This window comes from Chiloscyllium punctatum, chromosome 10 (assembly GCF_047496795.1).
Source record: "Chiloscyllium punctatum isolate Juve2018m chromosome 10, sChiPun1.3, whole genome shotgun sequence".
NCBI classification, from domain to species: domain Eukaryota; kingdom Metazoa; phylum Chordata; class Chondrichthyes; order Orectolobiformes; family Hemiscylliidae; genus Chiloscyllium; species Chiloscyllium punctatum.
In genome coordinates this window covers 95,515,467-95,537,207 of record NC_092748.1, presented here as the reverse complement: position 1 = coordinate 95,537,207, position 21,741 = coordinate 95,515,467, and the positions used below count along the sequence as shown (strand labels likewise).

The 21,741-nt window shown below is 39.7% G+C and overlaps 1 protein-coding gene and 1 pseudogene across 7 annotated transcripts in view; both read right to left on the bottom strand.

Moving 5' to 3' along the window:
• lypd6b (LY6/PLAUR domain containing 6B) overlaps nt 1-21,741 on the bottom strand; it is a 183,948-nt gene that overhangs the window by 88,745 nt on the left and 73,462 nt on the right. The window lies entirely within an intron of this gene.
• LOC140482540 (U6atac minor spliceosomal RNA) lies at nt 14,206-14,322 on the bottom strand (annotated as a pseudogene).

Below are 21,741 nucleotides of genomic sequence, written 5' to 3'. Positions count from 1 at the left end.
TAAGTTGAAGGGTTTTAGGGCCAGTTTGATTATAGCTAACAGATACTCCCTCAGGCAACAGGCTTTCAAGTTTTAAAAAACCCATGTACAATGAAAGGAGATTGGCTAGTTCTCCCAGCTCAGCTTCTCTCTGGTTTGGTTTGGTTTCAGCAGTAGTGTTGAAAAAGCTGCTGGAAAAAAAGAAGCAGGTCTATGCTGACCCTCTCTGACTTCTTCCCTGCAAGACCCTGTGTTTATGCCAAGGGGTGTTTATGGGGATTGTTGCAGGTATTTGGAACAGCATCATTAAGTTGGGATAATCCATTGGGTTTTCAGATAGGTTAAGTTATTTTGTATTCAGTTCTCTTTTGTTTGTGTTTCATTTGATAATTTTGCAAATAAATTCTGTTTTGTTTAAAACTAAATGTTTTGACCAGCTGCATCTCTCCTAGAATGTCCACTGTATATCTGCTTAAAACAACTAACAAAGTTAGGGTCTGGGCTACTTTCTTGAAATTTCTTTTTGCGGGGGGGGTCAGTACAAGATGATTAAGTGCTAAATTAAATTATGTTCTTTGATTTTTTTACTGATCTTTAATACTATTTACAGAATGAGAACGTCACTGGATAGATTAGCTTTATATGTTAATTAAAATAAAACAAAAAAACTGTGGATGCTGGAAATTGAATCAAAAACAGAAGTTGCTGGAAAAATTCAGCAAATCTGGTAGTAACACTGTTTTCTCTCCAGACTTAACATTTTGAGTCCACTGATTCATCTTTAGAATATTAATTGTCTATCCCTAATTAGTCTCGAAACGTGGTGCTGATCAACCTTCATTAACCACTGTTGTTCATGATGCAAAAGTATGCACACACTGCTATTAGGGAATTGTAGGATTTTGACCCAGCAAATAATGAAAGACTGCCATCATTGTTCTACATCAGGGTATGAGGCTTGGAAGGGAATTTGCAGGTGGAAGTGCTCTCATGGCTTTGAGGACCTTGTTCTTTTGCGTGGTAGAAAACATGAGCTTGGAAGGTGTTACTGAAGAAATCTTGATGAGTTGCTGCAATGCATTTTGTAGGTACATACAGCTCCCGCTATGCATCATGGGTGGAGAAAGTGAATATTTATGATGGTAGAATTTACTCTTCAAGTTGCTGCAATGCATTTTGTAGGTACATACAGCTCCCGCTATGCATCATGGGTGGAGAAAGTGAATATTTATGATGGTAGAATTTACTCTTCAAGTTGCTGCAATGCATTTTGTAGATACATACAGCTCCCGCTATGCATCATGGGTGGAGAAAGTGAATATTTATGATGGTAGAATTTACTCTTCAAGTTGACTGTTTTGTGCTGGATGGCATTGAGCTACCTGAGTGTTGTTGGAACTGGTCAGTGGTGAGTATTCCGACATATTCCCAACTTGTTCCTTAGTTAATAGGCTTTGGAAATTTAGGAAATGAGTTACTAGCCACAGAATTCTGAGCCACTAATTTGTGACTGTAGTATTTTTAGTTCAGTTTCTGGATGAGTTATGCAAATGAATGTTTTCAAAACTATCATATAAAGCTAATTAGGAATTTAATTGAAATTTTCAGAAAAGCTAACATAAATAAATGAATGGCAGTATAAGTGGATGTTTAACAGTAGATGTACACACAGATATATATATATTAAAATACCAAGCAGAGTCATTGAATATTTTTAAGGCAGAGTTAAGTAGATTCTTGACCAACAAGAGGTCAAAGATTATCAAGGTAGGCAGAAACATGGAAAAAGGGCACAGTTAGATTATCCATGATCTTATTGATTGGTGGGGCAGGCTTGAGGTGTTTACACTCGCTATTAGTTTTTATGCTTCTGTATTCACAGTACCTGTTTATTAACTTCCGTAGATTAATGCAAAGTTCATTTAGACTTTCTGTCCCACCCCCTTACATTTCACTATTCTAGATGACTGCTAGTACATTAGTTTGGTGTTTGAGTGACAAATTAATTTGTGAATTAATATGCTTAATTTTCTTTTAGAAGTCTTTCAAAAACAGGTAGTTTTGAATGACATGCCATAACAGAGAACTTCAACAAATTCTCGTTCAATGAGGCAAGAATAATGACCAAAAATCTGAGAGCTTCCATGAGAGATGGCAAATTTCAAAGTAAAATTGGAAACCTAATATTAATATTTCCCTCATTAATCAGAAGGTGAATGCATGTGACTTTCCCCTCAATACTGCCAGGATCACAAGGCAAATTAGAGTACTTCCTCAGCATAACAAACTGAAAGAGAACCATCAATCATGGAAATGGCCATCAACAACCAGAGTGATTTATTTTAATTACTTTGCTTTATATCTATGCTCACAGACCCTTTTGGCTGTTTTAAAAAATATATCTTGAATAGAAAAGAGGGCAGTCATTAATTTTCAGAAATAGAATTGGGCTTTCTAGTTTGACAGAACTTGAACTATAAGAAGAAACAAGCAGCCATCAAGTTGTCCAATTTTCATTTGTTCACATGTGGAGATTGGTTCTATTAGTTTTCTGAATATTCTGAAGTCCAGGATTCTTGTCTTACTGATGAAATAAGGTTTCTAAGTGCTTGCTGGGAAGAACTTGGACTCTTCTCATAACAGCCGCTGATGCTTACCCTGAACTGCTGCCACAGTGTGAGCTTTACCTCCAGCAGGGTATTTGTACCTGATGTGGCAATATTCATATTAGTTCTTGCTACACAAGAACGAGGCTTGGGCAACATGGTATTGAAAGATTAAACAATTGTTTATTATGGCTCCTGATATATCTTATAGCAATGAGCATTTCAGTGCCTGGGTTAATATTAAGCGATTTGGTTACAAAGAGGAACAAGCTTTCATCAAGGTATCGTGCTTCAAGTGGTTCCAGTCAAAATGGAATTTTAGACCTTCATAACCTCAAGTCACATGCTATGATCCATGAGCATATCTCTTTAAGGTATACCGACATACCATTTGACAGATATAATACAACATTAACCTCCAGTGGGTAGCTACCAGTTATCTATTATGATGCTCAATATTTTCTCATGAGTTTAAGCTTTTGGGAATTGTTTATTTGGACATGAATCAAGAAATGGTCCTCCAAATGGAAAAGATAGTCCGATAGTGGCTATTTGACAACTTGTTTGGCTGAAAGATAGAATTACCATCCTACAAATTGCCCACTAAATAACTTACTATGAATGAATTTGATCACTATGCCCGGAATGAACTAGTTTGAATGTGACAGAACGGACAGGTTTCAACTTGCAGCAAATCCCAGGTTGCTCATGTTGCTTAGTTGCTAAATTTGAAAAAGGAGTAGCAGGGGATTGCAAAGTGCCCGAAATGTAAGTTTGCACTTGTTTAGATTGAATGACTTGTGAAATGCTATAAACCTTTCTGTAAGGTTTCTGTCATTTTGGCAGGGTGGGTGGTGTCTTGAATTTTGAAACTAGTCATAAACCATACAGCTTCACAGGACATTCTGAAAACAGATTATCTGCTTTAATGAGTGAAAATACAAGAACTTTACGAGTTATTAGAATGACTCTATGGAACTGATTAATAGTAGAGATTTTATCTTTATTGTCAAATAACTAGAGCTGTAGATTCAATTCAACCATTTGTGTCACAAACAAAATTATATGAGCAATGTAATAACCACAGAGTGTCAATCAGTTTTGGATTAGATTAGATTCCCTATAGTATGGAAACAGGCCCTTTAGCCCAACAAGTCCACACTGACCTTCTGAAGAGTAACACACCCAGACCCATTTCCCTCTGACTAATGTGCCTAACACTATAGGCAATTTAACATGGGCAATTCACCTGACCTGCATACATTTTGGTCTCTGGGAGGAAATCAGTGCACCCAAAGGAAACCCACTCAGACATGGAGAATACGCAAACTCCACACAGACTGGAATTGAACCCAGATCCCTGGTGCCATGAGGTAGCAGTGCTAACCACTGAGCCACCATACCACCCTGAACAATTCCCCCCATTAGCTTCTAACATGAATTAACCACTGTGTTGCCAATCAGAAGATCATTGATCCAGATTTAACACTCCTCTTTAAATTTACAGCATTAATTCAAACTTTAAGTTTAGATACGAAACATAAAAAACTCAAACTTTACTGTTTGAATTTACTGTAGGTCTTGAGCAGCAGTTTAATGAGGCAGATAAACTTTTCACTCCAAATGGAACCACTGAAGTCATGGTGTGGCATAAATCTAGGGATGCCAACTCTGGCTAGACATCTTTGTGAAGATTTTGTTATAGGATCTTCGTAAGGGAGGCCGATGTTTGAAAGACACAAATGGCCGACAAGGGTTAAACAAAATTAAACAGCCTGCTCCAGCATTTAAGTGAAACACAGTTGGGCTTAGAACAGGGCTACTCCAAGGTGAATGGGAGGCTCTACAAGCAACCACCCGAGACAGTTTGGTAATGATGCCTCAGCGTAGACAAGTGATTGATTCCACCCTCATTAATGAAAGGATGCTGTCCCATTAGGTGAACAGCACCAGTTAGAACAAGTGGTGTAAATCCCAGCCCATGAACCAGGCAGCCTAACTCATTAAGCAGTTATAGAAGCAACAGCAAAAGTTATTTTGTAGTAATCAGTTACTTCTTTGAAGTTATTCACAATATTAAGAAATAGTTGCTAGTAAAGATTCTTCAGATAATCATAAAACTAAATTTCAACATAATTATAGATGTATGTGCAACAAAGCATAAGGGGAAAAACATTTAAACCTAGATGTGAAAGTTAATTAGTCTCAGGAAAGTAATCTTACAGCAGTTAGTTAAAACCAACTGTCTTTTGTATTTTTTAATATATATAATTGGGACAGTGGAAAATATTGGAGGAATAATAAAATTTGATAGAGATAGCACAAAGAATAACAGAATTCATGCAGTCCTTTGAGATAAGCAAGCCTGAGACAGACCTAAAGAGTATAGCCAGCAACTTTGGAATGTGACTTAACAGGATGCATAGAAAGATCCCATGGCCTGGAGACTACAATGTGTGTTAAACACCATGAGATCATGGGAATCTGGACTGTCCATAGGAAAATCCATCACTGATTAGGTGTTTCACAGGATTGGGTGTATGGAATAGGGGGAAGGACACAGTTAGCACGCTGTATGTGATTAATATAACATAAAATGTACCAAAAATCAGAGTTTGTCATTTATCTCTCTTCTGATCTGAGCTGTAGACTAAGCGAAAATGACTGGGTTCTCACTGCGAGGCCAGATTTGGGGAAGATCTTTAGGCTCTCTCCCTGCATTAACTGGTTGTTGCTTGAATAAAAGTCTGCCACTTGCCTGAATCCTACCTGCCTTCTAGTCTTTGTCCTTGGTTGGGGGGTGGGGGCGTTTTTGGGGGGTGGGGGGGGGGGGGGGTGGTTATGCTCCTACAATCTCCAACAACCATAACTTGTAAAAACAATCCTGTTCTTACTCCAACAATATGTATGTTAACTGACATCCAATGAAACTTAAAGAAATGCATGCATTTTATTGTTTACTCCTTTCATTTTTCTCCAGGATTGTTCTCAACTGTAAAATAAATCAAATAACTGTGGATGCTGGTAATCTGAAACAAACAAAACAAGTTTTGAGAAGATTTGTAGCTCAGTTTGAGGTTCTGAATGTAAGTTTGCTCACTGAGATGGAAGGTTCATTTCCAGATGTTTTATCTCCCTACTAGGTAACATCTTCAGTGGGCCTCTGGGTGAAGCACAGTTGATAATTCCTGCTTTCTATTTATATGTTTGGGCTTAGAACATAGAACATAGAAAGGTACAGCACAGAACAGACCCTTAGGCCCACGATGTTGTGCCGAGACTTAATCCGAATATTACATTACTTAACCTATTCACCCCTCAACTCACTGTTATCCATGTGCATGTCAAGCAGTCACTTAAATGCCCCCAATGACTTCGCTTCCACGACCTCAACTGGCAACGGATACCATGCATTCACAACTCTCTGCGTAAAGAACCCAACTCTGATGTCTCCTTTATACCTTCCTCCTAATATCTTCAAACTATGACTCCTCGTACCAGTCAATCCTGCCCTGGGGAAATGTCTCTGGCTATAGGCTCTATCGATTCCTCTCATTATTTTGTACACCTCCTTCTCTCCAGAGAGAAAAGTCTTAGCTTATTCAAGCTTTCTTCATAACGCAATCCCTCCAGTCCAGGCAGCATCCTGGTAAACCTTCTTTGCACCCTCTCCAGAGCCTCTTTATCATTCCTATAGGAGGGCGACCAGAACTGGACACAATATTCCAAGTGTGGTCTCACCAGGGACTTGTAGAGCTGCAGCAAAACCACGTGGCTCTTAAACTCGATACCCCTGTTAATGAAAGCTAAAACACTATATGCTTTCTTAACAACCCTATCCACTTGGATGGCAACTTTGAGGGAGTTATGTACTTGCACACTCAGATCCCTCTGTTCCTCCATACTGCCAAGAATCCTGTCTTTAATCCTATATTCAGCATTCGAGTTCGACCTCCCAAAATGCATCATTTCACACTTATCCAGGTTGAACTCCATCTGCCATTTCTCAGCCCAGCTCTGCATCCTGTCTATGTCGCGCTGCAGCCTGCAATAGCCTCCTATACTATCGGCGACACCTCCAACCTTTGTGTCATCTGCAAATTTACTAACCCACCCCTCAACCTCCACATCCAAGTCATTTATAAAAACTACAAAGAGCAGAGGCCCAAGAACAGAGCCCTGCGGGACCCCACTCAACACTGTCTTCCAGACAGAATACTTTCCATCTACAACTACTCTCTGCCTTCTGTCAGCCAACCAATTCTGAATCCAGATAGCCAAATCTCTCTGTATGCCATACTTCCTGAGTTTATGAATGAGCCTACCATGGGGAACCCTATCAAATGCCTTGCTGAAATCCATATACACCACATCCACTGCTCGACCGTGGTCGACCTGCCTTGACACCTCCTCAAAGAACTCAATAAGATTTGTGACCTGCCCCTTACAAAGCCATGCTGACTGCCTTTAATCATGCTATGCTTTGCCAAATAGTCATAAGTCCTATCCCTCAGAATTCTTTCCACAACTTTGCTGACCACAGACATAAGACTGACTGGTCTGTAATTGCCAGGGATTTCCTTATTACCCTTCTTGAAAAATGGAACAACATTCGCTTCCTTCCAATCCTCCGGTACGACTCATGTGGAGAGTGAGGAGGCAAATATCCTCGCCAGCGGCTTAGCAACCTCCTTTCTCACTTCCCGGAGCAGCCTAGGATAAATCTGGTCTGGCCCTGGGGACTTATCAATCTTAATGTTTTCCAAAATTTCTTGCGCATCATCTTCATCAATCTTGGTCTGGTCAAGACTGTATCCCAGCTCCTCTAAGTTTTCATTTACAACAAGTTCCCTTTCCTTGGTGAAAACCGAAGCAAAAAACTCATTTAGAGCTTCCCTTATCTGCTGTTTGGGTTGGTGATGCCCTTTGCCCAGAGGCCCACTGAAGATGTTACCTAGTAGGGTGACGAAATATCTGGAAATGAACCCTCCAGCTCAACTATCGCAAACCTACATCCAGACAAACAAAATAAGATATTGCTGTAAAAACTCAGCAGGTCTGGCAGTACTGAACAGTTCTGAAGAAGGGCCACTGGACTTGAAAAGTTAACTTTGTTTTCGCTCCACAGATGCTGCCAGACCTGCGGTGTTTCTCCAGCAATTTCTGTTTTTGCTTGACTTTTTCACAACTGTGTCCAGGGGATCAATAATTAATTCCTAATTGAAACTCAATTGCAAAACTAGATTAAAGAATAGGAGATATGGAGCAGACACTTAAAGAGATATTTCGGTGTTTTCAGAAAACATACATTCCAGAAAAAAAGAATGGTTCTATAGGAAGTATACACTATTTCTGACAAACTAAAGGCAAAGGAGTGGGCAAACAGTAGATGGCGTATAGAAAGAAAAAGCTTATCATCCCACTAGGATCAGTGACAGGTTAAAAAATTGGACAGAACATAAAGAACAAAGAATGACTGAAAGGATACCAGAGAGGGCAAAAATAGAGGACAAGAGAGAAAGAGGAGAAAGTAAAGTAAGTATCAGCCCTCTAAACAGATCAAATTTGAGGAATTATGTATGTAAAATTGGGAAATGGAAGAGGAATTCAACAGAGACTTTTTTTCTTTCTCATGCAAGTTACAAACAATATTCTGGAAATAATTGTGCATCAGAATGTGAAATAGCGTAAATAATGTATAACAACTACAACCAACAGGAAAAATAGAAACATGGAAACACAGAAAATAGGAGCAGGAGCAGGAGCAGGAGTAGGCAATTTGGCCCTTCAAGTCTCATCTGCTATATTCAATATGATCATAGGTGATTGTTCACCTCAGTACCATGTTCCTGCTTTTACTTCATTCGCTTTAGCTTTAAGACTATATCTAGCTCCTGGGAGTCAGTGCTGAGAAAAGTACGAGGAATAAAATCCTACAAGTAACGAGATCATGATGGACTTCACCCACTTTTCAAGAAGGTGAGACAGAAAGCAGAAAACTATAAGTTGGTTAACCTATCATTTGTCCGAGGGAAGTGGCAGAATATGCTATTGAGAATGTTATAGCCAGGTACTTAGAAAATCTAATTTTATCCAGGCAACGTCAGCATGGTTTTGTGGAATGGAAACAAACACAGAGAAAGCAGGTCTGGCATCATCTGTGGGGAGAGAAACAGTTAATGCTAATATGATTTCTCCACCATTCTCTGTATTTATTTTTCAAATTTCCAGCATCCACAGGACTCCATCTTTATTTGGATGATTTTTGAGGAAGTATAAATAATGTTAATAATGGGGAAACTGTTGACATATGTACTTCTCAGAAGGAAACTGGTTAGTTAAACTCACAAACAACATGTAACGGTCTGACTGATCATGTATATTTCACAATGGTACTCCAGCATGACCAGTACATTGATTTCCATGTATTACTGGGGTAGATTTCCAGAAGGCATCCAGCAAAGTGCCACATCAAAGTTACTATGCAATATAATACCACGGGCAGCACGGTGGCTCAGTGGTTAGCACTGCTGCCTCACAGCACCAGGGACCTGGGTCCAATTCCTATCTCGGGCAACTGTCCGTGTGGAGTTTGCACATTCTCCCCATGTCTGCGTGGTTTGCTCCAGTTTCCTCCCACAAGCCAAAGATGTGCAGATTAGGTGAATTGCCATGCCAGATTGCCCGTAGTGTTAGGTGCATTAGTCAGGGATAAATTTAGGGGAATGAGTCTGGGTGGGTTGCTCTTCGGAGGGTCGGCGTGGACTTGTTGGGCTGAAGGGCCTGTTTCCACACTGTAGGGAATCTAATCTAATATAAGAGTTCATGATATAAAAGGTAACATATTAACATGGATCCAGGATTGGCATAAATTCTTGCATAAGTCTTTCTCATGTTAACAGGATATTTTGAGTGGTATGCCACAGGGATCAATATTGGGGTATCAGGCTATGTAAATTACAGGGATGAAGGCCTGAAGGTATTGCTGCTAAATTTGCTGCTAGTACAAAGATAAAGTCAGAAGGCACATGATACCAGGTTTTAGTTCAACAGGTTTGTTTGAAATCACAAGCTTTCAGAGTGCAGTGCCGTCATCAGGTGAAGTGAAGGGATACACACGGGCACAAGAATTTATAGGCAGAGAGATAATTCTAGGTAATTAAGAGTGTCAGAAGATAGTACAAAATAGTGTGAGTGGAGTGTTGACAGGCTGAATAACAAGTCTCTGCATGTGATCAAAAGTGTCAGATGGTGTGATTAAGGTGTCAATACTTTAAGGGGGTGGCAAGGTGGCTCAGTGGTTAAAGCACCATTTCCTCATAGCATCAAGGACCTGGGTTTGATTCCAGCCTTGGCTGACTGTCTGTGTGGAGTTTGAGCAGAAACATCAATTTCCAAAATTATAAGCCAACACATCAGAATGTCAATCACCCCAATCAGCTACTCTGAAACCTTGGATTGACTAAACTGCTCAGGCGCCACTTTGGGAGCTTTGTGTACTGTAAGGGAATAGGGGATGAAGTTTTAAAAAATAAAGTAGCTCCCATTTAAGATGGAGATTGGAAGGATTTATTTTCTGATAGTCATGAGTCTTTGGATATTTGGAATCGTGGTTAATCTATACTTTAAGGCTGAGGCAATTAAATCTTTAACTAACAAGAGGGTAAATATATAACAAGAGGGTAAATGTATAACAGGGATAGGCAGGAATAATGAGTTGAGGTCACAATCCGATCAGCTATGATAATATTAAATGACACAGCAGGCTCATGAAGCCAAATACAGAGGAACCTCGATTATCCGAATTTCGGATTATCCGAAGATCTCAAGGTCCCGATAAAAACGTTACATCAAAGAGGTGTTTCAATACTAATTGCGTGCTTTGTTTACAATAATTAAAAATGAACTCGCTTATTGAAATGCTTCCGAGAACAGTCCTGGATATCGATAGGAGCCCAGGCACTATCTCCAAATGACTGACACCATCCGTCTCTCGCTCTCTCCCTCTCTCTCTCTCTCTCTCTCTCTCTCTCTCTCCCCACATTTTCCCTGGAGTTCTATACAAAGGTGTACCCTACACCCCACTTCCCCAGATAGTCTCTCCAGCATTGTCCTGTACAGGACAAAGGTGGAACCTGTCAAAAAGTTGTGTGTGTATGTGTGCACTAATTTGAGACTCACCCCCAAAGGCAGCAGTAGTCTTGTTGCCCCGGAGTTGGTGGGAGGTGGGGAGCGGGGGGGGGGGGGGAGGGGAGGAGGGTGAAGCTCGCAGAAACAAACTCTGACACAGAGAGGGGGAGCAAGGCAGGCAGAGCAAGACAAAAGGAAAATTTAGACGACTCCGAGCCCCAGGGAGAGGCATTGAATCAATTAATCAAATAACCAATAATCAATTATCCAAACGAAATAGTGCCCACCCGTCTTATTCAGATAATCGAGGTTCCTCTGTAGTCTAATTCTGCTCCTAATTTTTACATTCATATTCTCCTGAAGACTCCAGGACAATCCTGGATGTTTGGAAAACCAATTAAATATTCATTTTTCATTAATGTAGATTCTGATCCATGCTTTTGAAAAGGGACAGCATGTGATATTATGATTTATAAATATGATGATTATGGAAACGATGATACTACTCAGAGGCCAGCAAGGCAGAGAGAAACACGTGGTAGAGACTTGAAGAGGTACAGAGAGAAACAATGAACAAAAGAGCTGTATCCAGGAAAATGATATATTAGTGAGAATAAAACATTGACTGCACAACAGAGAGGGAGAGAGCTTTATTTAAACTCCAGGTAAAATGGGGATGTATGAGACACAGAACAATAGCACTCTGGTAAGACAGTGCAGACTGGAGGAGGGGAAATATAAACTGCTAATACTCTTGAAAACCAAGAAAGCACAGCATCTATGAAACCAACAAGCAAGAGTCTGCAAGAGAAAGACATTCCATGGACGGACTTAGGCACATCAATCCAAGGCATGGTCACCACAGTGTTTATTCCTTCCAAACAACATCTAATAATGAAGAAATGTAACTGTGAGATTTGATCCTGCCTATCTGCTCCCTTAATCACTTCAACATTCAATTGTACACTTTCTAAAATTGACTTTCTAAAATAAATCTTGGAAAATATGCCAATTGTAATTATTTGTGCCAAGATAAAATAGGCTGGTTGCAATGTTAAACTGTTGTTATTGGAACTAACTACAAATTGTTCATTTACCATCTGCCAGTCAGCAAGGGAAGCAGGAAGTACATCAATAGCCTACGAAGTCAACCTTAAAATCTTCCCTCCCTGAGTCATCTTTACAACACTGCAGTTGGAAAAAATAGTTTACAGCTGAGTTGAGAACAATTAGGCTGAAATATCACCTTTCAAACAAACATTTGTTAACATGTTCCTGCATTACTGAAGACCGACATATCAAATATCAAAGTGAAAGATACTACCAGCATATCAATGTCCATACACTGGTGCAGGTTAGGCCTCTGCTTTTTTAAAATGTATAGTAGTGTAGTTATTACAATGTTCTAGTGGAATTTTGCCCCTATTGTCCTGATTAAACAAGTGTTGAAATTTGTTGCTATTTTTAATGTATCCTTTTTCTCAATTGGCAAATAATGCAATTAATGTGTTACATTCTCATTACAAAGCACAAAGGATAATATAGCATTGTTAAGTTCAACTTCTGCTCTCTGGAAGTTAAGTCCACTCAATACAACAGCTTTTGAGTTTACTGGGCTCTCTTTGGCATGATGCACTGATGATACACAAGCAACCCATTTCTGGACCTAATTATCAAGTTTAAACAGAACTGACATCACTGGATTTACTTATATCTCAGGATATTTTTAAAATTAGTATTTGGTTTTCATACTAAAGGACTGAACTAGTGGAATGCAGTTCATTTTAACACAATCTCTAATCATTGAGGTACCCGATTAGAGCAATCACGTTTCTTTTTCTTCAAGACTTACCTGAATATTTACTGATGATGGAGTACGTATAGTTATTACAGCTTGCTTTAAGTAAACACTTAATCCACTCTCAGTGGTTTACGGTGGGGCCGAGGGATGAGTATGAAGTTATTTTCATAGTGCTTTACCGATTTACAAATAATACACGTTGCTTAATTCTTTGTGTCAGAAAAACTTGCATTTTTGTAGCACATTTAACAACCTCAGGACATCCCAGAGGTCTTCACAGTCAGTTGGGAACTATGTGTCGGCTCTTGTGCCACAGTTGTAGTCCCTGTCTCTGGACTAGACAACCTAGGTACAAGTCCCACCTGCTCCAGAGGTGTGTCATAGCAAGCCTGCACAGGTTGATGTTTTAAAAAAATGTCTATGCTGAAATCAAGTCACTATTGCTATGTAGGAAATGTGTTTGCCAATTTGCACTGAGCAAGGTCTCACAAACAACAATGAGATCATGAGCAGTTCATTTGAGGCTTGCTGAAGTTAGTTAAAGAAAAATATTGTCCAGCATAAACTTCCCTGCTGCTGCTTATAAAGGTGCTATAGGATAATTTCTATGTAAGGGGCAGACAAAGCATCAGTTTAATAACTCATCCAAAGGATGGCACTTCTGATACTGAAGCACCCCCTCAGTACAGCATCAAATTGGTTGGGCCATACAAGTGCGTTCTCAAGCAAAAAGTGGGAAATCCTGCTGTTACTGTCAAATACATTTAGGTGTCCTTTAGTCTGGAAATAGCTAATGTCAGCACACAGCAAGTGCAGCAACTTTTGGGAAAGAGAATATTAAACCAGCAGTGCAGATGGGTTTGGAAATTATTGTCATGCAGGTGGATGTCACTAAAAGAAATAAGTAGCAGCCAACCACTGAGCTCCAGAGAGACCAAGACAATTCCACAAGGACAAAGCTCGAGCTGTTATGCACAAGCTCAGTAAGATTGCAGAAAAGCAGCAAACTGATGGATTTTTAAAAAAAATCATTCTTGGGTTTTGGGAATCACTGGCTAGACCAGCGTTTATTGCTCATCCCTACTAGCCCTGGAGAAGATGATAATGAGCCACTTTCTTGAACTGCCGCAGTCCTTGGAGTATAAGGACACCCATTTTGAAAGGAATTAACAATAAAAATGGACTTTAATGAGAGAAGGAATTTGATCCAGCAATGACGCAAGAACGGCGACGTAGTTCTGAGTCAGGATATTGTGTGAGGCTTGAAGGATAAATTGCAACTGCCTGTGATCCCATACACCTGCTGTCTTTGCCCTTCTCAGTGGTTAACCGAGAGCACAAAACTGCAAGTCTGCCAAGACTTAAACCTCAGTACACTCCTCTACCTCCATTTAGACAACAAATGCCAGGCAGGAGAAAAGTCTAGATATTTTCCATATTTGTTTCTTGAAGTCTTGGAAATGACTAAGACTTCACTGGTTCACTTTCAAATTGATGATAGAATTGTCATTTCGCTATGCAAAAATGTGACAATTCTGCAATAGATTGAAGACTATTTTTTTTAAATTAACATGTTTTCCTAATCAACCTGCTCAGAGATGTTATTATGCACCTCTGGTGTAGGTGGGACTTGAACCTGGGCCTTCCTGGTCCAGGGCAGGAACACTATCACTGTGTCACAAAAGGACCCAAAACATGCTTAGATGCCACTAAGTAGATGGCAATGTCTCAACAATTTGTGTGTGTAAGGCCACTAGGACCCCTTCCATCCTTTTCAAAGGGAGTGCTAATCCTTTCATACACCATCGATCAAAGAATGGGCATCAATTAAGTTGCGGCTTTTCTGAGACTTCAAGAAATATTGAAAACAGAACACTTTCAGTGAGATTTGCACAGAACATTTGATCCAAGTGTAGATTATGGTTATGTATCTTTTGTGAGTCAGACTCAGAACGCAGAGCTAATTTAACTTTTCAAAATAGCCTTTATAGATTAGTAATAGTAAATAGTAGTAAGTTAGTATAGATTAGAAATGGCGTCATCATTAGAGGAGGTGTGCCATGGTGTGAGGATGGAGAGTGTCTAGCCCACCTATTTATTTCAGGCATCCAAACTTTTCCCAATGCACCAGAAACTTACACACAGTTAGGACTCTGACTATTGTTATTTTATGCATCATGTGGACAGGTGTTTGAATTCTACGTTGCCGAAAGGGACTATTACTGGCTGCTCTTAAAACAAACCTGAACATTTTGCAAATTATATTTTTTGAGTTGCTCTACCCTACAAGGGTTGAAATGCTCAGTCCCTGGCTATATTCAAGAACTAAATTGATTTTTTTTCACTCAGAGAATCATGGCATTGGAGAATAGGGCAGGGAAGTGGAGAAAAGGTAAAGGATCAGCTGTGATCCAAATGAATAGAGCCACATGGATTTCTCCTGTATCGGTTCTTTAAGTTTTCATATTCTTAGCTTGCGCTCTCAAAATGTATAGAGTGGGTGTCTTGCCAATCTATAATACTCATTAAAGTCTGGTTTTATTGTCTATGGAAAAGTCCAAAATAATGGGTGCAGTTCTTGGTGCAAAATCCCTCTCCAGAGCATCTTGACTTAGCTTGAATGTTGCCATTAGACATCTGCCAAGTCTGGCACTGGTGCCTTACAGCACCAGGGATATGGGTTCGATTCCCACCTGTCTGTGTGGAGTTTGCACATTCTCCCAGTCTCTGCGTAGGTTTCCTCCAGGTGCTCCGGTTTCCTCCCACAATCCAAAGATGTGCAGGTCAGGTGAATTGGACATTGCTAAATTGCCCACAGTGTTGGTGCATTAGTCAGGGGTAAATATAGGGTAGGGGAATGGGTCTGGGTGGGTTTCTGTTCGGAGGGGCGGTGTTGACTTGTTGGGCCAAAGGGCCTGTTTCCACGCTGTAGAGAATCTAATCTAAAAAAAACTTATAGATTTGTTCAGAAGTCACTTGACACCAGGTTATAATCCAACAGGTTTATTTGAAATCACAAGCTTTCAGAGCACTGCTCCTTCAAGAACCCCTCAGAACACTACTGGTACGATAAAATACTAGGAGCATATAAAGGTAAAATTGCCCTAGTCCCAGAGAACCATTGACCTGAGGTTAACCACACCTCAGGTGAATAGAGAGGTTGAGAATCCTTCATGGGAATCTCAGCTGGTATGGGAATTAAAATCGCCCTGTTAGCCTCAATTTATATCGCACACAGCCATTCAGTGTATAAATGTTGAAAGAATAGCTGGTGTATATTCTAAGCATATCATATAATTTACGATCATCAACAAAATAGCACAACAGCTTTATATTACAGTCAGCTTGTAATGATATGACATGATATCATAGTCAATATTATGTTTCCAAGAAGTTAAATTACCAACTACTGCACAAAAGCTGAAGTCACAAGGTCTGAGCAATATCATTTCAAGAGGTTAATAAGTTTAGGTCATTACAGTTGAAAAAGTTAGTTATTTTGTGGCTTTACACATGATAATACCCCTCCCCCCACAGAGCACTCAGCAATGAGATGGCTCACAGAAATATGATTCCAGGTTTTTATTTCATTTACAGGTGTATGCAGTCATTCACTAATCCACACTATGATCAGAATATAAATTCCAACCAGGAACATTACTGAGACTGGTTATCCGATGTGGTGCAGGTCTGATCTAATCTCTGAATCAGTTCACTGCATACACACAATACAAGCCCCTATTAAGGCTCCAAGTGCTAAGCATTAAGTAATCAGAGTCTAGGGCAGAAGTTTCAGCAACATCATTACACGAGGGTAAGAAATGAGGGTCACAGCATTTAGAAATCAACGTTGCATGCACTTTGCACCCAAATGGAGTTCCAACTATCAAACCAATTCTCGTTTTTTGCCTTCCCCTTCAACAAAGTACTTTGTGCGAAGCTGACAAAAAAATGTTGTCTGCTCAGTTCTGTTACTACTGAAGTAAGCATAAAAGGCTCAAATATCATTGCGGGGATTCCACTGCCAGAAATAAGCATTATTGCCTCTGTTGTCACCTTTTCACACACAGTAAGATTGCAAAAGTAGGATTTGCCATTTAACTAGAGCACAAATCAATATACAGGCATATACTACAACACATGGAAAATGCCATCCAATAGAAATCTCAATATCCACATGACTACTTCTGCCCAGAAGCTAATAGAAGGCCTATTACTTCACTGAATGCACACCCTTCAATGTGATCTTTCTTAAACAATGCACAATAAACCTCTATTGGTTACAAGAAGATAACGCCATGAATAAGGACTAATTCAAATGAGAGAGACAAGTACAAAGCCAAAGCAGATGTAGGCACAGATTTTCATAGAAATTAACAATGTCCAATACTGGAGGCAACACTGGCCACCTTCATTAAATCAGACTAATAGGTAGAGCCCTTTCACGACCAGAACAAACTGGGCTATTCATGATATAACACACCTGAAGCAAGGATTAAATTATACTGTAAAATAACCCATTTTTTCTAAACAGGTGAATATGATTCAACCACGCAGCTGAGCTTAAACCAAAAGCATAATTGCATTATATTTTGTCATATGAACAAATTTAATCAAGAGGTATCATTAACGTACGTTTTAAGAAGATATTTTACTTAGCTAAGATAAATCTTGAGCAAAAAGCCATGAGCCATTTACAGACTCTCTCTTTGAATCCCTGCATTTAACCATTTTATTTAACACAAGGATTAAAAATGCATTCTCAATCCTTTGCCAAGTGTTCACTTTTTATTCTGCTTTTTCTTCACTATTTCCAGAAATTGTAAGTGCCTAATGGGTTAGTGGCCCCATGGGTGTTTGCTGCAATACCACATGTTAGCCACAGTATTGAATGTCAAGAAAATATTCACCACTTCAAGCATCACAACCAATCTTAATGTCAACCTCCACCAACATCCACCTAAAATGACTTGCAGTAGGGGTGGCAAAACAATAGCCAGGAGTAGGAACCATGGAAGATTTGTATTTCTCAAATCACTAAGATTTTTACTTTGTTCAGCTAAGAGCTCTTAGGCTACATATAATGTTTTTTTTAGCACAGGCTGGGAGTTGAAATAAACTTGAACATTCTGTTTGAATGCATGACACAACCCACAGTATCCTCTTCAAGCATCTGCAGTGCGTTTTAGCAATGCTATCTGAAGGAATTTAAGACAAAGTGGCTTGGATTTGTCTTTATATTGGTTTACTTTGGGGTTTTAATAAGGAAAATTTTCATGAAACTATTTGAGGTGTAAAATTTAAATTCAGGTTTCCAGCTTCCATCAGGTTCTATCTACAGTAGAAGTGAGGGAGGAATGAACTGACTGCAATTTTACTGCATTTCTCACAGTGTTCAAAGGTCCTCTCTGTTTCACCAATGACACACAATTTTCCACTCCTCGGTGAATTTAGGTGTTGGATTGAAGTCACTAAAGAACCTGTAGCTTCACAACAAGCATCTCTAAAACACTTTTAATAAAGGACGACATCTCAAACTCCTTTAAAAATGAGGAAAATGGAAGTTGAGCCAGAGAACAAACTATCCAAAACTACTCACCAAAGGCTTGGTCAAACTGCTGGGTTTAAAGGGAACTTTAAAGGGATAGTCATCAAGGCTTATCTTCATGGCAGGAGCAATTTACTGCATTTTATATGCATTTGGTTTCTCACTAGGCAGTATCAAGGCACGAGGATGGGTTAATCTTCGGAGGGGCGGTGTGGACTTGTTGGGCCAAAGGGCCTGTTTCCACACTCTAGGGATTGTCTGAGTGTTTGCCTTTATGTGAGGTTCTCCCACTGGAAAATGACAAGATGTGGGTTTCCAGTGGGGACAGAGCAGTGGGGGGCATTTAGATGGAATCAATTGCAGCCTCCATTCATTTTGTTAGTGCACACTTTTGCTGGCTGTAAAGCTTGAAATGCTGCCGCCTGGGCAGCCTGCCAGACACAATTACAGGTTGACAGAGTATCACAGAAGAAAGGTGGAATAGATGAAGACAAGAGACTTAGGCACCACTGCTATTTTTGATTTGTTTGAAACAATTTATTTCATTGAAACAGACTATTTTGGAATTTGAGTAATGCACTGCCTACATGATATGTATAAATATCTGCTGTTACTTCCTCAGAATCCTCCGGGATCGGCTCTTCCAACATTGGCTCAATAAATATCTGCCAAACCTATGCCTGAAGGTAGGGCGGTTAAGAAGGCATTTAGCACGCTTGCCTTCATTGCTCTGGCCTTTCCGTGGAGAAATTGGGACATCGTATTGAAGATGTACAGGACTTTGGTGAGGCCTCTTCTACTGTATGCAGTTTTGGTTACATTTTTATAACAAGGATATTTTAAAACTGGAGGGATTTCAGAAAAGATTTACCAAGACGTTGCTGCAAATGGAGGGTTTGATTTATAAAAATAGGCTGGGACTTCTTTCACTGGAGCATAGGAAGTTGAGGGGTGACCTTACAGAGGTTTTATAAATTGGGCATAGATAAGATGAATGACAGGGGGTCTTTTCTGAAGGAAGGGTGAGTTCAAAACTAGGAGGCATAATTTTAAGGTGAGAGGAAGTAAATTTAAAAAGGGACATGGGGGCAACTTTCTTTTTTACACAGAGAATGATTCATGAGTGGAATGAATTGCCAGTGGAAGTGATGAATAGAGGTATAGTTAGAACATTTAAAAGATATTTGGATGAGTACATGAATAGGAAAAGTTTAGAGGGATATGGACCAAACAGAGGAAGGTCGGACTAGTTTAATTTGGGAACATGGTCAGCGTGGACTAGTTGGACCAAATGGATTGTTTCCATGACTCTATGACTCCATAATCTACTTCAATGCCATCATGAAATTTTTAAAAAACAAATCAATGCTTTTGGATATCTGAATTCATGTAGTATTACAAGTCATTTCATTCTCTAGTTATGACAGACAACTGCAAAACATCTGTGCAATGAGGATTGTTGATAAAATATGCTGGGTCAAATTTTACTCTCTCACCTGGCAACTGGAATGCAACAGGTATCAGCGGAACCCAATACAATCAGTAACCAGTGCCTTCGGGAAGGTAGAACAGTGGGGGATGAAGGGGTTGTGGCAGATGGTGGGTAAAAGTGAAAATTGACAAGCAAGAAAGTGTAGACATGTTACCAGCAGATTGCCAGAGGCTCCTCATTCTGCAGCTCTGATTTTTAATGTGCCATGCACGTTCCATGCAACCCACTGAGCAAAATTGCTGCTCCAAGCAGAACTGGAACACATACTGTTCTCAATTATTCATCATTTAAAAGCTCAGAGCACTCAATAATCCATTGGCAATATATGCTTAAAGAGGCAGAAAAGGCTTTTGGATCTGTAATCACGTTTATCTAAAATCCTATTACTTGCTTTCTGTGACTGTTTCAGTATATACAGGATTAAATGGCCTTTGCTACCAAGATTTTATTTAAGGTTTCAGATTGGCTCTGATTCTATTACTATTGTTCAAAGTAAAAACTTGTGTACTCGTCCAAATCTTAGCACAATTTGATTTTATGTGCATATCTAATAACTTGCAAATGGTCGCCATTATGTGGGCAGGTAGATGGATTGGAAAGGTTTAGAGGGACATGGGCCAAATGCAGGCAAATGGAACTAATTCAGTTTAGGAAACCCAGTCCACATGGACGATTTGTGACAAAGGGTCTGTTTCCACATTGTATGACTCTATGGCCTGCGGTCTCTGATGATCCCTTGAGCGATACTGCATAGGGTCACCCAAGAATTCGTGGTTGGGAGAGGTGCCAAATAAAGTATGGTTCAGAAAATCCTCAAAGACTAATTGTTACAACATGGGGTAAACCCTCCTGCTCGATTTAAAGCCAGCAACATAGAAAAGATTTATCCCATCCAGTAATCTGTAAAAATTCGAGTGATCAAGAACTGTTTAAAGTAAAACTTAACAACTTTATTTCTTAAAGTATAACAGAGAATAATTAACTAACAACTATTCACAAGTTCTTACTCTAACCTATCTTTTACTTTCCCTTCTATAATACTAATCTGATAAATCTCCCAATTAAGATTTACAAAACAAAGCTTCATATCTCAAAACCAGGCAGCTTTTGATTCTTCTATTTGGATCTTCCTGTGTCTTCTTTTCTTCTTAGGGATTCTGTTTCACAGGTTACAGATTGAAAAAGGCAACTTTCAAGAGAGCTATTTTTCAGGCAGTCCGTTTACATGCTAGGGCTTGGTAGTTCTCCTCCCAACTGCTCGATTTTCCTCCCAGTCTTATACCCCAGAGCATCGGATTGTGTCATTGGCTTTTAAGATTGTCAATATAACTCAATTCAAACTGGATTGGAACTTGGTATTTTTCAGGTATAATTTAAACTGATTGGCCTAATTCGAATCTGTTTTCTTATCATTTACAGGAAACCAGCTACCGCAGTAGCTGGAGCACATGTTACATTGTGTCTTATCGAGAACACTTGGTGCGGTCCCTGCTAGCTTTTAACTCTCTTAAAAAAAAGGTTTGGTTCACCCACCTCTTCATAATATAATCAAGAGAAGGATGATTGGATATTTTACTGGCTATGAAGTAGCAGTAAAGTGGCCCTAGTTTGACATGTCACTGCCTTCTGATCATCATTGCATTAACAATGTCACATTAAACAAGGTGCATGTAGATTTTTAATAGGGCCTATTTGCAAAGACCTGTGGCAATAAGCTGCACACAGGCATATGAAAACTGTAGACCAAAACTGTATTTTGGGACAGAGGTATCATTGGATATTAGCATCCATATATCAGCAATCCTCTTCAATATCTCACAGTTCATCTCAAATAGGGAGCAGGCTAGAAAGGTTGTCCTAAAACTAGACTGTTGAAATCCACATTTATCCTGTGTGGTTTCAGGGCCCCAAGGCTGAATATGAGGCGTTCTTCCTCCAGGCGTCAGATGGTAACGGTTGGGCAATGGAAGAGGCCCAGGACCTTGATGGAGCGGGAGGGGGAATTGAAGTGTTCAGCCACAGGGTGGTAGGGTTGGTGGGTGTGGATGTGAGGTTAGAAGTGGAGTAAACCTGGCAGAACCTAAATGGAGCATCAGTGAGCACCTTATTGGTAAGCAAGTACTGCTTGTTAATACTGTTGATGATCCCTATCACTTACTAATGACTGAGAGTAGACTGTTTGGAT